At 32.8% G+C, this 20,530-nt stretch overlaps 1 long non-coding RNA gene across 1 annotated transcript; it reads right to left on the minus strand.

Moving 5' to 3' along the window:
* Positions 1-12,773: 12,773 nt before the first annotated feature.
* Positions 12,774-20,255, minus strand: LOC118766549. Its single transcript, XR_005002483.1, has 3 exons — positions 20,244-20,255; positions 18,578-18,579; positions 12,774-12,861 (listed from the first exon to the last, which is right to left on the minus strand). It is a non-coding gene; the product is annotated as an uncharacterized LOC118766549 (long non-coding RNA).
* Positions 20,256-20,530: the final 275 nt, after the last annotated feature.

Raw genomic sequence — 20,530 nt, forward strand, 5'->3', positions numbered from 1 at the left:
ATTTATTTGTGCTGTTAGACATAAAGAGATGGCATGTCATGCAAAACAGGAACTTGATATAGTGACGGTTATGACTTTTCCAAAGATGTTTAGGAACGTTAGCAAAAGGGAAACATCATCAAACGAAAAATGTATCTATGCTGCACATTCAAATTTACTGTGAATTTTAAATCGGCCAGCAATGAAGGAAACACTTAGTGAACTATTGAACTTAGAATTATCTACCCCCCAAAATCAACACCAGATCAAGCAAACTATCGTATTGAAACAACAAAAGACACACGAAATAATATAATACTAGATAAAGAGACGAAGATGAGATCAAATCGAATTCCTCAAAGTTCTTTCTCACAAGGTACACAATAAACGAGTGACTAACCCACACAAATATGCATCAGATATAAAATAGTTTATATGTAATGAAAATAAAAAACAGAAAACGCCATATTTGAGTCCAGGTATTCCCAAAATTCCATATTGCAAAACAAAATTGACTAATACTCAGTGTGACATGTACTTAGTATATGGAAAAAAAAAGAGAAAAAGAGAAAGTTTTCCATATAATTTGATGAATTGCTAAAAAGTTTCAAAGAAATCCTATCTTGCTGGAAACCAATTGCTAATTTATCGCTTCACTACAAACGTTTATTAAACTCTAAATATATTTATATATATAGATACATGTATAAATACACACATACATACACACACACACGCATACATACATACATACATACATATATACATATATATATATATATATATATATATATATATATATATATATACATGCATGCATACTTATTGACATATATGTTTTTCTATGAATATACATATAAGTAAGGATGCATGCGTATATATATTTATATAATTATACATTCAGACATATATATATATATATATATATATATATATATATATATATATATATATATATATATAATATATATATATATATATAATATATATATATGTATATATATATATATATATAATATATATATATATATATATGTATGTACATACATACATATATATATATAATATATATATATATACAGACAGCGAGAGGGAGAGAGGGAGAGAAGGAGGGAGAGAGGGAGGAAGAGAGACATGTATAGATGTGTAGATGTACATAATACACATTTTAACGTATATATGCATTCATATATGTATGATTGTATGGAAGTATGTATGTATGTATGTATGTATGTATGTATGTATGTATGTATGTATGTATGTACATACATACATATGTATGTACATATAAGTACATACAACTCACATAAACAGATGTATAAATGCGTCTTAGTAAAGAATGCTGTTTAATGGAAAGGAACAAAAGCTAGATACTTAACAGCAATAATTTTAATATTAACATTATAAATCACCATAATAAATCATTATTATAATAATGCTTTCTAATTTTAGCGCAAGGCCAGCAATTTCGTGTGAAGGGATAAATCTTTTACGTCAACCCCATTACGGAAATTTTATTTATATTATCGACCCCTTCTACATCAGACGACTTATTTTTTAAACCAGAGAGAACAATCTGAATGTGTAATTTTAAAAATATACATGTAATAACTATATATAAATGTATATATATTTTTACCCAAATTAATGTACTAAAGACAAACATACTTTAAAAGAAACGAAAAAACAAACAAACAAGGATATAGCGTTGTTGTAAAGTATTCATTCACAAAGCTTTGGCTTAAACGGAGATTCGCTGAAATAGTCAATGATGATATTTTTGATAATGATGATGATGACGACCACGACGACGACAACATTGTCGACAGCGTAGTCGAGAACGAAAATGACAATTGGAAGAGAGCTGTTAATAATGATAATAATGAGGAAATTACTATTATTGTTATTATTATTATGATAATGAATATTATTATTATTATTATTATATTATTATTATTATTATTATTATTATTATTATTATTATTATTAATAATAATAATAATAATAATAATAATAATAATAATAACTTTTAATCAGCATGTTTGTTATGATCACAGGGCAAGACACACCCAGCTTCCCAGGGCGAGTGTAGGATAAGAGATGTTACAGTATGACAGAAAGTGGCAGGGGCACTATCGAAGTATCTTCATGCAGTACAACACAGACATTTAAATTGATAGGGTCTTCCTAAGGATGTGGGGAGTACATGTCAGCACAGTCTTTCAGATTTCTCTGAGACATGGTTCTCCTGGGATATTATCTAGATGTTTCTGATATCTCCTTTTTATCATATCTGAGGCACCTACAACAACAGAAACAATTCTCGCTTTAAGATGACATATTTTGTATTTCAATTTCCAGGTCCCTATATTTATTTCATTTATCAAATTACTTTACAGATATATTTTTATCAGTGGCAACAATTACATCTATTAGTCTACATTTAGGGTCAGGACTGTTTTAAATAACGTTAGCCTGGTAGATTTTAGTAAGTGAGCTTTGATCTTGTGCTACCAACATGAAACCTCCAGTCTCTGCTTTCGGCCCTGACCTTCTCAACACCTGATATGTTGTTTCTTGGTCTACATCATCATTTCGTCTCCGAAGAATATACTACTACTACTACACTACTACTACTACTACTACTACTACTACTACTACTACTAATAATAATAATAATAATAATAATAATAATAATAATAATAATAATAATAATACTAGGGCGACGACGACTACTGCTACTGCTAATACTTCTGCTGCTGTTGCTGCTGCTGCTATTACTACTACTACTACTACTACTACTACTACTACTACTACTACTACTACTACAATAATAATTATTATTACTGAGTGAGAGAGCAGTGCAAGCAATCAAAGTAACACAGGTTAAATATACGAAGCCCAGTGTACCGATCATGTCTACCCGATTGATAAGTGTACACTAGCCATACGTGCACGAGATAGTGATCTCATATCAAGATTAACAGTGAGTGACCTTGCAGGTGGGACCCAGTCAGAATTTTCTTCAGGTCGAGTAACCCATTTCACTCAAAAGGTCCCTGAATAAGAGTTGATTAAGGATATTGAACAAAACACACATGTTTCCATAGATGACTTATCCAAACTCCAAAGAATTCCTCGCAACACATAGCTATGATGCTCTCTGACTACTTCTGCTTGTGATCATATTGCCAGCCACAAAGGGAGATGCTCAGCTGGTTATGGCCAAACAAAGATAAAACAACGTACATAACACTTCTAATCAGATAAGATCAGAAGCCATGAGAACCGCTGTCTGTTACTGCATCAATGCATTTATTATCCCCATCATCATTATCAATAAAATTCATATGCCAATCTGCTCTTTGTACGTACATGAGGCGTGTGCCACGCTTAAGAGGAATAAATTGTGGAAATAAATTTTGTTGCTTAAAGAAAAATTTAACTAGATGTCTTTTAGTTTTTGGAAGAGATCTGAAACCATTACCTTCTCAACACCCATACCTACTGGTCCGCCGAAGCAGCAAGGATCTTAACCGGAAAATTAAGATACTTAAATTTGACGCGTGTGTCGAGCGAGAGTGAGAGGAAGTGAGAAAGAAAGAGAGAGAGAGAGAGTGGGAGGGAGGGAGTGAATTCCTTTTAACGATTGAACTGAAATTGACACCTGGCTATTAAAGGCCCAACGACACACATACATTTGTTTTAGTTCTTCTACCCATTTGAATTCAGCCATGCACCAGATAACATGTTAAGTACTATATTCCGAAATTTAAATTTTGAATTTAACATCTTTTGGCTTTCGAATACATGTTCTTTCTCTTTCTATATTTTTGTTAAGTTACGATTTCCCTGTATCGGTGAGGATTTTTCCAAATTCTTTTTTATTGTATCAAGTAATGGACGAAAACACACACAAAAAAAATTCATAGAGCCGAACAAAATCAACAATATTTATTCTATTTCCCCCTTTCTTTAATATTAACAAGAGCATTGTATGAGAGAGATTTGGCTGTTATTTCTAGCTATTTGAACAAGCATACATAGTTATTCAATTTGCATATATATATATATATATATATATTTAAGTATGTCTATGCTTGTACCCCCACCACCATTTCTTGACAACCGATGCTGGTGTGTTTGCGTCCCAGGCTTACAGGGAATAAGTTTAGGAGTAAATTTCTTCGACTGAAACAAGTAAAAGAATAAAAGAATACGAGAAAAACGTTCCGTACCACTAAACGAAGGGGGTTCTCGGAATATGTACGATGTATTTTATGGCTGAATAGTAATTCTCTTTACGACTGCGTAACTGAGATATTTTGGTTGGATTATATAGTTATCTGTTTTGTCCTTATTTCTATATTCTGTAACTGTCGCAATATACTTTTATACTATAGGCACAAGTCCTGAAATTTTTTGTGAGGAGAGGGCCAGTCAATTAGATCGATGCCAGTACGCAAATGGTACTTAATTTACCGACCCCGAAAGGATGAAATGCAAAGTCGACCTCGGCAGAGTTTGAACTCAGAAGGTAAAGACTGACGAAATATCGCTAAGGATTTCGCCAGGTGTGCTAACCATTCTACCAGCTCGCCACCTTTAACTCTAACAATATATAGAAACATTTCTCATGGCACGAACACACAATTTACAGATGCTTACATTTTTTATATTTTCTGTGGGAATTTTTCCCGGGTCCAGCAACTTGTTGTTGTTGCTGTTGTTATTATTATTATTATTATTATTATTATTATTATTATTATTATTATTATTATTATTATTATTATTATTATTATTATTATTATTATTATTATTATTATTATTATATGTTTGACTTTTGCTTTGTATTTGTACAAGTTGGCTCAAAGTCTCACCCAGAGACCTCAAGCGACGACAAGTTAGAAGTTCATGTGGGTGTTATGCCAAGGGTGTCATACATTTGGTATTGCACATAGTATTATTCAAGGGAATGTTTAAGAAAATATAAGAAAATTATATGTTTGTTTTAAAATTTGAGATTACATAGTATTTTACGTATGATATGGGCAGTTCCCTTGAGCACTATCTTTTGAATTTCTGCCATTTGGGGGTTTCCTGGCATCTGAGTTAGGTACCAATCAGCCTGTTTTGCTATTAATCCTAGGGCACCTATGACAATAGGTATTGTTTTAGTCTTGAAGTTCCACTTATTGCCAATTTCTCTTTCAAGATCTTTACATTTTTGGTAGGTCTTGACAGATACATTTATGTTGAATGCGACAGTCATATCAATGAGGAGGCATGTTCTTTGTCTGAAGTCTTTCAACATAATCTCTGGCCTATTCGCATCTATCTTTCTGTTAGTTTGAATAGTGACGTTCCAGAAGAGTAAGATGTAATCATTTTCAAGCACTGGAGGTGGTTTGTGTTCGTACATGGGGCAAGTCTAGGTTTTTGAAAATTACCCAGTGAATATATTGTGTAGCTCTATCATAAGACTGCACTTGGAGACAACACGATCAATGGTTTCATTTTGTTGCTGACATACTCAACATGTCGGGCTACTGCCAGCTGTTCTTAATACGTTGCCCTGGTAGTTTCTTATAGGTAGGCATTGATCTTCGGCTGCTATAATAAACCCGTCAAATTTTAAGCCAAAAGTGACTGAACATTGATGGATAAGGTCTCTGTCAACTTTGGCACTATTGGCTCTCTTTTGGTATGTGTCATTGTGAGGTTTTTCTTGCCATTTATCAGTAAGAATATCTAAGGCAGCCGTTTGAGCACGGGCTTCCATGCGCTTAGCTTTTTCTCTGCTTGTTTCTAGTACGACTAATTCTGGAATTTGTTATATTTGGAATTCTCTTAGATATTCCTTTGTCTGTTTTGTTACTGAATATGTTTCTTTCTTATTTTCATGCTTGGAGACAAGTTTTAATATCTAGTCATCAGAATTTTTCAGCTAGGTGTTCAGGCCAATTGTGGCAATATTCATTGTTAATTCCAGTTACAAAAGTCCACGGTAACCATGTAATCATTAATTATTATCATTATTATTATAATTTTTGTTATTATTATTGTTGTTGTTGTTGTTGTTGTTGTTGTTGTTGTTGCTGTTGCTGCTGAAAGATATGCTATGAAAGATATATACATGTAAATATATATATATATATATATATATATATATATATACATATATATATATATATTATACATATATATATATATATATATATATATATATATACATACATACATATATATATGTATATATATATATATATACATATATGTACATGTATGTATATATATATACATATATATTATATTTTAAAAACACATTCACAAATTCCATATCACAAACGCTCACGCACATACACATACACAGACATATAAACATACACACAGGCACGTATAGAAATGTGTCTACATATTTTTGTACACACACGCACACTCACACATAAACGATCTATTCATCCGAACATTCATTCATTTACGAGAAACTTTAATATACGTGTTTGGAGAAGGTTTGGGAGTGTTTATTTCCTGTGTATTTGAACACATATATACACACCTTGTACACACCTACATAGAAAATTATATACATATTCACACAAATGCATTTATATGTGTATACATAAATTTAAGCCTCAGTGCTTCATCACATACCATGCATGGATTCATCTACATGCTTCGTATAAACGGACATATAGATTTTAGATCTTGTGTATATGTAATTAGCTATGCCTAGTAATATTATTATGTAAATGTATTTCAAGCTAAAATGTTGAGTAAATCAATTCAACTTATATGAAATTTTATTGATGTATTCTTTTTTAGCGTGACACATCATGGAATGTACTTTTAAATATCCGTTGTAAAACAAGCAATATACGCAGTTTTCAAATGCTTGTTAAATTCGTCAGCTAATTTAAGTACGACAATTTCCAAAACTATGTCAATGGCTCCTTATGAAAAGCGTTATTACATGTTTAAAATATATTGACACATGCTCACATATGCGCAAGCATGGACACAACTATATACATAAACAACTTGCAGAGATTTATTATATTAATTCAGCTTTTGATTTCGCGATAGTATAGTCATTGGTTCGATACACGGAAAAGACTCGTTTTATACCTTGAGCTAGGGACATCATTTTGGGTTGCTCCAATTCTTTTAAAAAGAAAATGTTTAGACATGCCAATCGGGTACATACTTATCTTCTCCATGGTGGTGATCCGGCGAACCAAGAGTGTCAATGTCGACGGGTGGTATGAATCCGTTTCAAAGCTAAAAAGCACCTTAAACAAATAGTAGAGTTTACTAGAAAAAAACGAAACAAAACAAAACGGAACATTTTCATGCCATGCTTTCATTCGAGCAAGTACTGAAGTTTTATTACATCTTCATCAAAAGCAATCACGTGAGGCTGTACGTACATACCTATACGTATATGTACAATTATATATCTACATATTTGTTTATTTAATTATATATATATATATATATATTTATACACACACATACATACATATATATATATATATATATATGTATATATATTTGTATGTTTATATATATGTGTGTGTGTGTATGTGTGTGTATTTGTGTATGTGTGTGCGTGTGTGTGTATGTGAGTGTTTGTGTGTGTGTGTTGTGAGTGTGTCTGTGTAATCACTTTGTTCATTAGTATCGTGTTCGCAAGCATCTGTCTTTATGGTTTGATATAATATATACTAGTTTCCACTTCCCGACGCTTTGTTAAATGCAAAGAACAATTTTTATCTCTTATGGCACATACCATGAGAACAAAACTCAGTGTATCTTCATGCTAGATGTTATGTTATTATTAACTCCAGGTTTTTAGAATTATTGGTATTTTATGTAAATTCAATTAAGCACATTTGTCATAAATATATCGTTTAATTAAATTTACGATATAACATATCTTAATACTAATTACAACTTCAGTGCACTTAGTTTACATATAAATTATCTATAAATAGTATTTGGTAATATTTTGCTTTAGTTTACAAAGTATATATTGACCGTAGATATACGCACAAATATTGATGACGCAAATCAACTACATAGTAATTAATTAGCAGTTGTGATATATCATATATTTTTTACGCACAAGTCTGCACAGCTACTTGATAATTGATACAAGCCTCACCTTTAATCTACCTTGTGCCCATCTTTCTCTCGCACTCGCTTTAATCTCTCTCTCACTACAACATCCATTTCGTCCTAACTACCACACCACCACCAATAAAAGCCATCATGTATTACATAGGCAGGCGCACAAATATATCAAACGCATTTCTTTATATGTATATATGAACATAACGCTTTATTTTTCAAACAGCGCACACATTCTAAAACACACACATCAGAGTCTGTCGAAATCTAACTCTCTTTTGGAAATATTCTTCCCTGATGAAATATCAAATTACCCCAATTAATTTAACCCCAATTAATTAACCCAATTAATTTAGTTTAATTTCGGTAATTGAACAAACTGGATATGGAAACGGCTGTAGGACAGGAATTCCATTATATGTATTTGAATATCTCTGATGTGTGAATGTCAATTTCCCCATTTTCTTCCTTCTTTCATTCATAAATATCTTAAATACCTATATATGTATGTATATATATATATATGACGTAGCTCCATGTACCTAGCGGTTCGGCAAAAGAGACCGATAGAATAAGTATTAGGCTTACAAAGAATGAGTCCTGGAGTCGAATTGTCCGACTAAAGGGGTGCCCCAATGAGGCCAGGGTCAAATGACTGAAAGAAGAAAAAGTGTAAAAGTAGAAAATAAGCACGCACACACACACACACACACACCACACACACACACACACACACACAAGAGCAATCTATTCATCTAAACATACATTCATATAATCATATACGGAAAGATTTAAGATGCATGATTTCCTTCTTCCCTATGACCAAGCTTCAAAACTTTCCTTCACACATGCTTACACACGCACATATATGCACACATACAGGCATGTACACGCATTGTTTCTAAGCATCTTCTTCATTCATCTCCAGGCTTTTTCAGCCAACACACACATACATTTTCGGAAAGGATATAATATCTGATGATTCTCCGAAACGCGATGAAAGCGCTTAATAGTTATACAAAATTCTGGCTCCTTCCTTTTTCTTAACATATAAACTCTGTACGTTTCAAATAATTTATAAAATTTCCATGTATATATATATATATATATATATAATATATATATATATATATATTATATATGTGTGTGTGTGTGTGTGTGTGTATGTGTGTATACATACATGTATATATACATATATTTATATGTCTATATATGCATATATCTATGTATGTATGTATGTATGTATCTATCTATCTATCTATATATATATATATATATGTATGTATGTATGTATGTAGTATGTATGTATGTGTACATATCACCCAGCATGGAAGGCGAACGTTAATAATGGTAATATATGCATGTATATATATAATATATATATATATGGGGATAGATAGAAAAATAGGTAGGTAGATAGCTAGTTAGATGTACTTATATATCCCAGTAAATATATTTATAAATGTATGCGTGCGTATCTGTATGGATTCTCTGAATTTCCATGAAAATGAGTGTGAATACTGATAATATTGTCTTTTGTAAGTGTTCTCTTTGAGTTCCGTGTGATTCCATTCAATAATGTTGAGGATTATTATAGTTGCTTCCTATATCGACGTGTTTAAAATAAAAGATCCACTGAAGTGAAGGGAATTCTCCATGAATAGTTTACGAGATAGGCATTTGATAAACTAAGGGTATCAATTCGGTTACACTGTGTTATCTGTGAAGGAATAGCAATCAGACATTTGAACTTCCGTTAGAAGCAAATGGTAATTGGGAACATTTGCAGCTTGTATAACCGATTTATATATATATATATATATACATATGTTTGCGCGCGCGTGTTTGTGTGCGTGTATATATATATATATATTATATATATATAAATATATTATATATATATCATATATATATTATGTATATATTATATATATATATATACATATGTATTTCTATACATGTTTTATGAAAACGTGCGTAGTTATGTGCTACTGTGGGGGAGAGAATCGCTTTAACTTTAAACATGTATTTATATGCATATTATATTAAACTGTAAAGCGGATACGTATACATTTCTTTTATTCGTTATATTTCATTTCATTGCATGTATGTAAATATGTATGTATGTATGAATTGATGGATGGATGGATCTGTAGGTGAGTGCGTGTGTATGAATGTATGTGTATATGTCAAAACGCTGGCTGTTGGAAGGCTCTATGTCTGGCAACAGGACTGCACCATGTCACACAAGCAGAACGCAGTCTGGCTGTGAGTCAATTTCTTCGACCACATCACCATTAACATCTGACGACCTAACTCCCTAGATTGCAACCCTTTTCATTATTATGTGTGGGGTCCTGTTGAGCAAGAGACCAACAAAATTCCTTGTAACACCAAAGATGAACTGAAGGCACGAATTATGACAGCATTCACCAACTTTAAACAAGGAGATGGTACTGTAGAGTTGCAGGATATTAATAAAGAAATAGGTACAGTAGAGTTGCAGGATATTCTAGAGTCGTCTGGAGGCCGTGGTTGAAGCCTTGGCGATTTTATTGAATAAATTTACACTTCAGTCTTTCAAGATATTTCTACGTAATTTTTCTAAATATATCTGTTAAACTGAGATGTCTGTTTTATTTTCATTTGTGTGTAGTTTAGAAGACAGTTTATTCAACGCACCCTCCACGTATATCGTTGTCTTGGTTTCTCTCATTTTCAATCTATCATTATTCCCAGAACATAAATTTTTACCAATTTAATTTTACTTCTTTTCACAGGAATTCTTCATATACCTAACCTTATGCGCGTGTGTGTAAGTGTGTAGATAAGATGTTATTCCACTTATAAGAGACTCTTCTCCACCGTAAGCGTCTTGCATTCATTGCGTACATATGCTCATGTGTTTTCCGTTGATAAATATTTTATGCATTTATACATTCCCCAAATAAAAGTACTTTTCATTATTGAAGCACCACTGAAGCTATACGGTGAGGCTCAGACATTCAACTAACAGTGCATTGCAGCATATAGTAAAAGCAGCTGTAACATAATAAAGTTAATCACTATTTCTTTTCCCTTGTCATTTTAGCTTCTATTCTCTACTCAACAGACGCTTTGTTTCGCTGCATATGTATATTGAGTCCTGACACCAGGTTTTCAGTATTATTATACCTTAAACGACAGAATAATAATATATAATAATAATAATAATAATAATAATAATAATAATAATATAATAATAATAATAATAATAATAATAATAATAATAATAATAATAATAATAATAATGATATAATAATAATAATAATAATAATAATAAAGTTCTAAAACAAACAATTTTCGTATGTTTTTTTTAGACATTCACTAGTACAACACTAAGTACAAAACCAAATATATGGTACCCTAGGCATAACACCAGCATGGACTTCCAACTTGTTGTCTCTTGAGGTCTCTGTTTGTGACCTGGAGCCAACTTGTACAAATGTAAAGCTAAAGTCAAACATAGAATAATAATAATCATAATATATGTCTGTATATATATTTTCATACATACAGATATATATGTAAATATATGTGTGTGTTTGTGTGTGCGTGTATGTGTGTGTGTGTATGAATGGGTGACAGGTAAATTACACCGCGGTATATTCGACCATGGTAAATTTCACCATAAGTAAAATTTTTATTATTATTATTATTATTATTATTATTATTATTATTATTATTATTATTATTAATGCAATTATTATTATCATTACAATTATTATTATTATTTTTATTATTATTATTATTATATATTATTATTATTATTATTATTATTATTTTTATTATTATTATTATTATTATTATTATATTATTATTATTATTATTATTAATGCAATTATTATTATCATTACAATTATTATTATTATTTTTATTATTATTATTATTATTATTATATTATTATTATTATTATTATTATTATTATTATTATCATTATTATTATTATATCTCGCCTTCAGACTCTCTCTCTCTGCCTCCCTCCCTCCCTCTCTCTTCTAAAGACTTGAGGGACAGGCAGATTAAATAACATAGGTATTGACTCTCGGTCTACAGAAACTGACCACAGTGATTATTAGCGGGAGCAACTTATCTTGGAAGTCTCTCCATGGGTGGAATTTACTATGGAGGAATATAACGCGGTGGAATTTACCTAGAACCTATGAATGTACGTGTGGATTACAATGTTTAATATACAATATCATAAAGAAGCATTACCCTCCATTAAAACATCGAGTAGGCTATTTATAATAATTAATAAATTCGTTTTAATTAACTAGCAAAATTTTAATGTACACCAATATTCAGTCCCGATATCACAAAATGAAGCAGAAAATTTACAGAAAATTTACATTGATTCTTAATATACAAGAATTTTAACTTTCATATATTCAGAATTTTAATTTTTGTATATTAAGAACTATTCTTCCGGGACATTACAAGTAAAGCATGTAGGATTGAAGAAATGCAACAATATTAGCCAATTATATAATGGCTAACGTTATTTATTTCTCAAAACAGAGGTAGAAAAATTATACAAGGCCGAATTAAAGGATTTGACGTATTATAAAGTGATATAAAAGCAGCCGCACTAAAGGGAATGGAATTTGGAGGAAATGCGAGGTCTGATCAATAAGTATCTGGACTGTTGCAATAGTAACAAAGCCAAAGCATGCAGAGTTAAGCCACTTGGCACAGATTGACCCTGAACTAAATTTTAACGTCTTAGCTCGCTTCCGCTGTTACAGTAGTGCTTGGAAGGAAGGTATGTAGCGTGATCGTGCATTGACCAGGATAAAAAATATCATGGCGATATATACTTAGAGACCAATACAAATTTGTATAAAGTGTATGGAGAGGAGTGTATGAGCCGCTCACAAGTGTAGTAGTTCAGACGTTTAAAATATGGCCGAAAAATATGTTGATATTGATGAACGCTCAGGGAGACCCCCAACCAGCAGACCTGAGAAAAAACATTGCTGCGAGGGTAAATCGTTGAATCACCGTCCATGAGTTATCAGAGGATGTGCAAATTAGTTACGTTTCAGTTCAGTCCATTATCACTAAAGATTTCGGTATAATACGCATGTCTGCCAAGTTTGTGCCAAAACTGCTTTCAGCTGACTAAAAAGACGCTCGGGTTTCAGTTGCACAAGATCTCCTTGATTGTGTCGAGAAAATTGAAAACTGTTTGAAAACTTTCCATTGGCCTCTAAGCAGGTATTGCCAAGCTTTTGGCAAAATTAGATGCATATTTTCTGCTCAACTTTCTGCTATACACCATCCTTCCAAGGGCGGTAAACAACGGAAGTGAGGCTAGAACATTAAAACGTAGTGTGCTTGCCCACCAGAGTTTAAGACAGATGTTCCAAACCGCTCATCTAGCACCGATGAAGAATTATTGCTCAACGCAAAGTAATTTCAAGTGTACGAGCATTTATACAGATTTAATCCGGTGAATGTGGTGTTTCAAAGTTCCATAAATGATTGTTGCTGGTTTGTCTGCATTTCCGAAATTTCTCTTCCTTGATATTTTAATAAATGTGTTTATTATAAATAACTTTCAGGATTTGTTTGCTCAGCTCAAATCACACGTTTTATTTTTATCTTACGAAATTTACACGAATGTGTAGCTCTTATTTAGTAATGTCGTTTAAAGCAATATATTTTTTCCTTAATTGTCATTATATAATTGGCTAATTTCGTTGCATTTCTTCAATCCTACGTGCTTTACTTCGAAATATATTCTTTTAATATCACTTCCAACATCATGCGTATATAACACTTCCTGCTATGAAATAATTTCGTTTTATTCCAAAGCGGTTATGATGTTTTCACCTTGCCGATGCATCAGCCAGCTTTCTTCTGGATTTTCAAAGTATTTTTGCAACCATTTTAAAGTTAAGGATAAAATCAGTCAAGTATGAGAAGTCATATTAATTGTCGAAGGAATGAATTGTCACCTAAAAGTACCTGAATTTTCGGGAAGTACACGTCTTTCATATATTTAATACCAACATCAAAGTTGGCTTATTCTGAAACATTTGCGGTAAGATGGTTTTTACCCAACCACATGGTGCTGCGTTAAGTCCCACTATGTGGCACCTTCGGGAGGTGTCTTCCACTATAGTCTCGGGTTGGCCAAGCCGTTTGAGCTGATCTTGGTGGACGGTAACTGAATGTATATATATAATATATATATATATATTATATATATATATATATATATATATTATATATATATATATATATAATATATATATATATATACATATATTTATATACATATATACATGCATATATATGATACATACATACATATATATAATATATATATATATATATATTATATATATATATATATATATACATATGTGTCTGTGCGCCTGTGCGCCTGTGCGTGCACGTGTGTGTGTATCTTTGTGCATGTTTCTCACCACCACCACTTGACAACCGATGCTGGTGGGTTTACGTTCGGTGAATGTGGTGCCCACTCAGCGTCACACTTCCTGCTGATCAGTTACTCCTGCAATCGCTCTCTCAGCCCGGCTAGAGAGTCATTTGATGCGTTGTATGGTGCTGGTTGTTGTGGCCCCATATTGCTGGAACCACTGTTCCTCTCGATCTATCCCTCTCCATCGTTTCATTCAAACAGTTTTATTCAGAGGTTAATAGGTTCTATTTTTGGGGGGTCACCCTGTACATGCTTTCTAAGCTGTTTCCTTTTCTTTACATATACAAGTCCGAATGTAACATCTTTTTCTGAACTCCGGTATTAAATATTCTAAGGCGGCGAGCTGGCAGAAACGTTAAGCATGCCGGGCGAAATGCGTAGCCGTATTTCGTCCGCCGTTACGTTCAGAGTTCAAATTTCGCCGAGGTCGACTTTGCCTTTCATCCTTTCGGGGTCGATAAATTAAGTACCAGTTACTCACTTGGGTTGATGTAATCGACTTAATCCGTTTGTCTGTCCTTCTTTGTCCCCTCTGTGTTTAACCCCTTGTCGATAGTAAATAAATAGGTATTAAATATTCTATATTATAAGTCTTTACTTATAACTTGGTGTCATTTAGATTGATTACTTTCAGCCACAAATTTAGCCACACTATTTCATATCTCCAATTCACTACTACTCCTGCTACAACTACTAACAAACACACTTCCTTTAACTCTATTGTTACCACTACTACGACCACCATAACCATCAACATCTTACACATTCTCATTAATAATATTCTTGTCTTTTGCTGTTAATACCACCACCACCACAAGTAGCTTCACCATGATTGCAACTAATATAGGTTTCAAATTGTGACACAAGACCGGTCGGGTTTGCGGGGGGGCTAAGTTTACTAAATTGACCCTATTGTTCAACTTGTATTTCTTTTCTTGACCTTTGAAGAGATGAAAGTAAAGTCGACCCCGGTGGAATTTGAACTTAAAACGTCAAGACGGACGAAATGCCGCCTAAGCATTTCGCTCGGCGTGCTAACGATTCTGCCAGCCCGTCACCTTCGTTACAACTAATATTTTTTTTAATGAGACTAAAAACATATATAATATTAAGAACAGCTACATTATTTTCAACACCATCACTACCACCACCACCACCACCACCACCATCACCAAAATCATCACTACCACCACCACCATCGTCATCATCATCATCATCATCATCATCACCATCGTCATCATCATCATCATCATCGCCATCATCATCGCCATCATCATCATCATCGTCGTCGTCATCATCATCATCATCATCATCATCATCATCATTATCATCAACATTATCAGCTGCAGTGCCTTCATAGGCATCGCTTCACGTGCCTAGAAGCGACCTTCCATTGAGAGGAATTCTTTGTCTAAGTAAAGAACAAGCGGCAAGGAAACTAGTGTGTTATTTAAATGTTATACACTTTATGAACTTCAGGCAATTTATATTGCCAAAATTTGACATTTAATTAATCAAAAGTAAGAAAAATAGCCAAGCTGAACAATGGAAGATACAACAGTTCATATTGGGTAGGACATATTCGTATGAATGCTAATAGTTTTGTCATAGTAATGATGAGCTGAGGCAACAAGAAGTCGTTCTTACGCACCTTAACGAATTACTTCACGTGCTTTGAAGCAATAACTTTGAAAACACTGTATAATGGAAATAATTAAATCTTTTCCTTTCCTTTGAAATTTTTTACACATACATATATACATTTCTACATATATATGCATGTATATATGTGTATGTCTGTCTGAATATATATATATATATATATATATACACACACACATACACGTCTGTGTTGGAGTGTCCATTAGCTTTATGTTATTATATCATTATATTTCATTCTATTATTCTTCTGAATACTGATGTATTTATAATTTCGTTTCTGAATAACTTTGCAGGAAAAAAGTTTCTGTGAGATATTATTTCGAATATTAAAATTAAATTCTAATATTCGATTAAAATTTTTTTTTTCTTTGTTTATGTATTTTAAAATGAGTTCTAATTTCGAGTACAACAGTGCAAAACAAGGTGGGAAAATAGCAGGCGAATACTGTTCGATTTTGAAAAATACTATGACCTAATAAAATTGAAATGCCTATTCATGTATTTGTAATTGCATCGCAATCATGATTTTAATTCAATATTTATTTACAACTATCCGACGAACGGGAACGTGATACTCTGAGCAACAGGGATAATTTGGCAGTTTTAATAAAAATAATATGAGTATATATATATATATATATATATATATATATATATATACATACATACATACATGGTGGTTGCCACCTCGTTATCGAGTATGGCCATTGCACGAAGCTTAATCAATGTTGTTAACGTGCAATGCCTGTGCAAGAAGATATTAGCAAGATACAGCCTTAAGACATTTATTGGATGGCCGTTGACTCTCAAGAGTTCCTCCGCCCTTTGACGGGTTTTGTTTTTCATCCCGCAGGGTGTCCAATAAACACCCTCCTCACCAAGCAAGCTTGGTGGGGTTGCCGGTTTAGTCGCCGACGACCCGACCATGCAACAGGTTGTACTGGGTTACATGTTACCAGTAGCACTCGAAAGTGACCTGGCATACATGCATACATACATACATACATACATACATACATACATACATACATACATACATACATACAGGCATACATACATGTTTATATAAATGCTTGGTGCTTCAAGCCGACGAGACCGACACGTCGAAGCCCCGGTGAAACAGAATCCTGGACGACAATAATCGGAGAATCCCGAAAGAAGTGTCATCGTACACAAATGTCCTTCCGCTATGATATATATATATACTATAGTGGCCAGTATAGTTTGGTTCTGAAACTGTCAGGACATGTTAAGAGTAGTTATAAACGGTTTATGCACACGTATGTGGCGTGGTTGTGTGGTAAGAAGCTTTCTCCCAAACCACGTGGTTGTGGGTTCAGCCATGTCTTCTACTATAGCCTCGGGATTTGGTAGATGGAATCTGAAAGAAGCCCATCGTGTCTTTTAGTCCCCTTCATACCGTTTTCTTCCATACCTCTTTTCTTTTTCTCGCTCCCCCTCTCTGACAATTCTTGGCCTTCTTTCTCTTTAATCTCCCTACTTTTCTTCCCCGTTTATCTTCCTTGTACTTTCTCTATGTCCCTTTGTTTTAATCTCTTTCTCGTCCTCCTCCTAATTCTTCAACTCGTCTGCCCCTACCTCTCTCCTTTCCTTCCATGTGTCCGGTGTTCAGCCAAGCATGATATTTCTTGGCTTGACTGCCGGCTGCGAATCATCTTTTATATTCCAGTCTCGTGACTTTCACCTCATGTTCCTGCCTGAAGGCTTTCACTCTACACACGCCAGCTCAACGGGATTTGTCTTCATTAGTCAATGTTTATGTTACCATAACTTAGCAATTCGGCAAATTATTCGATAGAATAAGTAAAGTCCTGGGGTCAATTTCTTCGATTGAAACACTTTAAGTCGGTGATCCAGCATGATCGAAGTCAAATGAATAAAACAAGTAAAAAGAATAAAATAATATATATACATACATACATGTGTGTGTGTGTGTGTGTGTGTGTGTATGTACGCGTGAAGACACGTGGCTCAGTGGCTAGGTTATTCCGCCCACGATTTTAAGGTTCGTGTTCATATATATATATATATGTATATAGATATAGATTCACATATACACAGTTTTGACAATACTCTTGACTCTGTCCGTTATTCACACTACGTTCCTCTTGTTTGTGCGCATGTGTGTGGGTCATGTGTGTATATATATATATATATATATATACATAAACGCGTGCGTCTTTGTGTGTGTGATAAAGAATATAGACAAGAGAAGTGTATGCCATATTTTTACAGCTGTTTCATAATTTTTCGAGTTTCATGATAGATCTTACATTATTATCAACACACTTCTAAAACATATATATTGAAACATATATAAATAAATATATATGCGTGTATATAATCATGGAAGTATATTGCTATGGGAAATATATAGATTCGTCTTCAGAACAATACAATGTAGTTGAAAACTTCAACTCTACAACAGCGAATACGCTACCTTGTTATATTAATCCACAGGCAACAGATGTACCCGGTATGTTGCTATTTATTTTAGTGAGAAATGGCCATAGAACAATACAAATCTAGAGGTAAAGTTAGAATATGGGAGTCGAGATGTAAAAATGAAAAAAACAAAACAAATAAACCTAAAGATACGAAAAATAAGAATGCCCGGTAATCGTAAAAGTATTAAATGAAATTTTAAATAAATTTTATCGAAGGTATTGTTGTCAAACTAAGATATGCGCACTAAAATTGAACTGATTTCTAAAGGGCAAGAGGTTGAAGAATTTTGTCATAATCAGACGATTTATATTGTAGAATAGATAAAGAAAGAGTATAATGGAGTAAGTTATGAACTGTAGGAAGAGAATGGGAAAAATGTGAACAAAATAAGGTTTAAAGAACAATCAGAGAGTGAAATTGTTGAAATAGTTGTTGGAATACTATCCCTCAAAACCAGTTGGGTTTTCAGGGTTAGTATTATATTTCCATGGATATTGATACGGCACAATCTACACACATAACGATAATCACCAGGAACATTATTACTCACTTTTATATACTCATATGCGAGCGTTAGCAAGTGCCCTAATATATATGTATACATACCCGGATTCTCACTCAGATATACAAACACACATACACAGACAAAGATTTCGTACGTATATACATATTCATAAATACAATGTGGTACAGAACAATAATTTCGAAGTAATGTTATAATTGCGGACGTTTAATATTTATTTAATCAAACATAAGGAATTATAATCGTATGTATATATATATTTATGTATATATATGTATATATATTTGTATATATATATATATATATATATAATATATATATATATATATATATATATATATATATATACATATATACGTACACAAATACAGAATGCGAGAGAGGAAGGGAGAGTTATATCTGATAGCTCATTTTTGTGGAACCTAGACCATAAACGTTATCTATTCCAGTGTAATTCGAAGTCCCTTGACTACTGGAGATAAATTCGGACAATGGCTGCACTCGTGATGTCTGTTGAGTCAGAAAATGAATCGGTGACTGCGAGTGTGTGTGTGTGTGTATGGATAGATATAGAGCTAGATAGATACACACACACACACACACACACATATATATATATAAATACGCGCGCACACACACACATATGTATATATATATATATTATATATATATATATATATATAATATATATATATCTATATATATATATATATATATATATATATATATATAGAGAGAGAGAGAGAGAGAGAGAGAGAGAGAGAAGGCTTAGCCTTCTATTCTCATTGGTGTTGCCTTACAAATAAGCATGGGATTTCCGTTGGCAACACTTCGGTGCTGATAACTCACCGTTTAAAACAGAGGAGCTTAGTAAATCGGAACCGCAAAACTTGTGACATCTTAGGAAGAGTCACATAAAAATTATACGCCTCCTATTTCTCTTTCTAATATCATTCCAAGTAAACCTTTATGTATTCTCGTTACCTGTTACATATATACATTCTATGTATTTATGTATTCCGTATGTACATATATATGTATGTATGTATGTATGTATGTATGTATGTATGTATGAATCACACACACTTATACATACTAATACGTACTAATACATACTAATACATACTAATACATACACCAACCCCATATATACGCCTGTCCAGACCTATCCTACGCACTAATACTCTCTCATACACACACACACACACACACACACACACCCTTATACATACTAATACATACTAATACATACACCAACCCTATACATACAT

The sequence above is a fragment of the Octopus sinensis genome, linkage group LG16 (genome assembly GCF_006345805.1).
Source record: "Octopus sinensis linkage group LG16, ASM634580v1, whole genome shotgun sequence".
In the NCBI taxonomy this organism is placed as follows: Eukaryota; Metazoa; Mollusca; class Cephalopoda; order Octopoda; family Octopodidae; genus Octopus; species Octopus sinensis.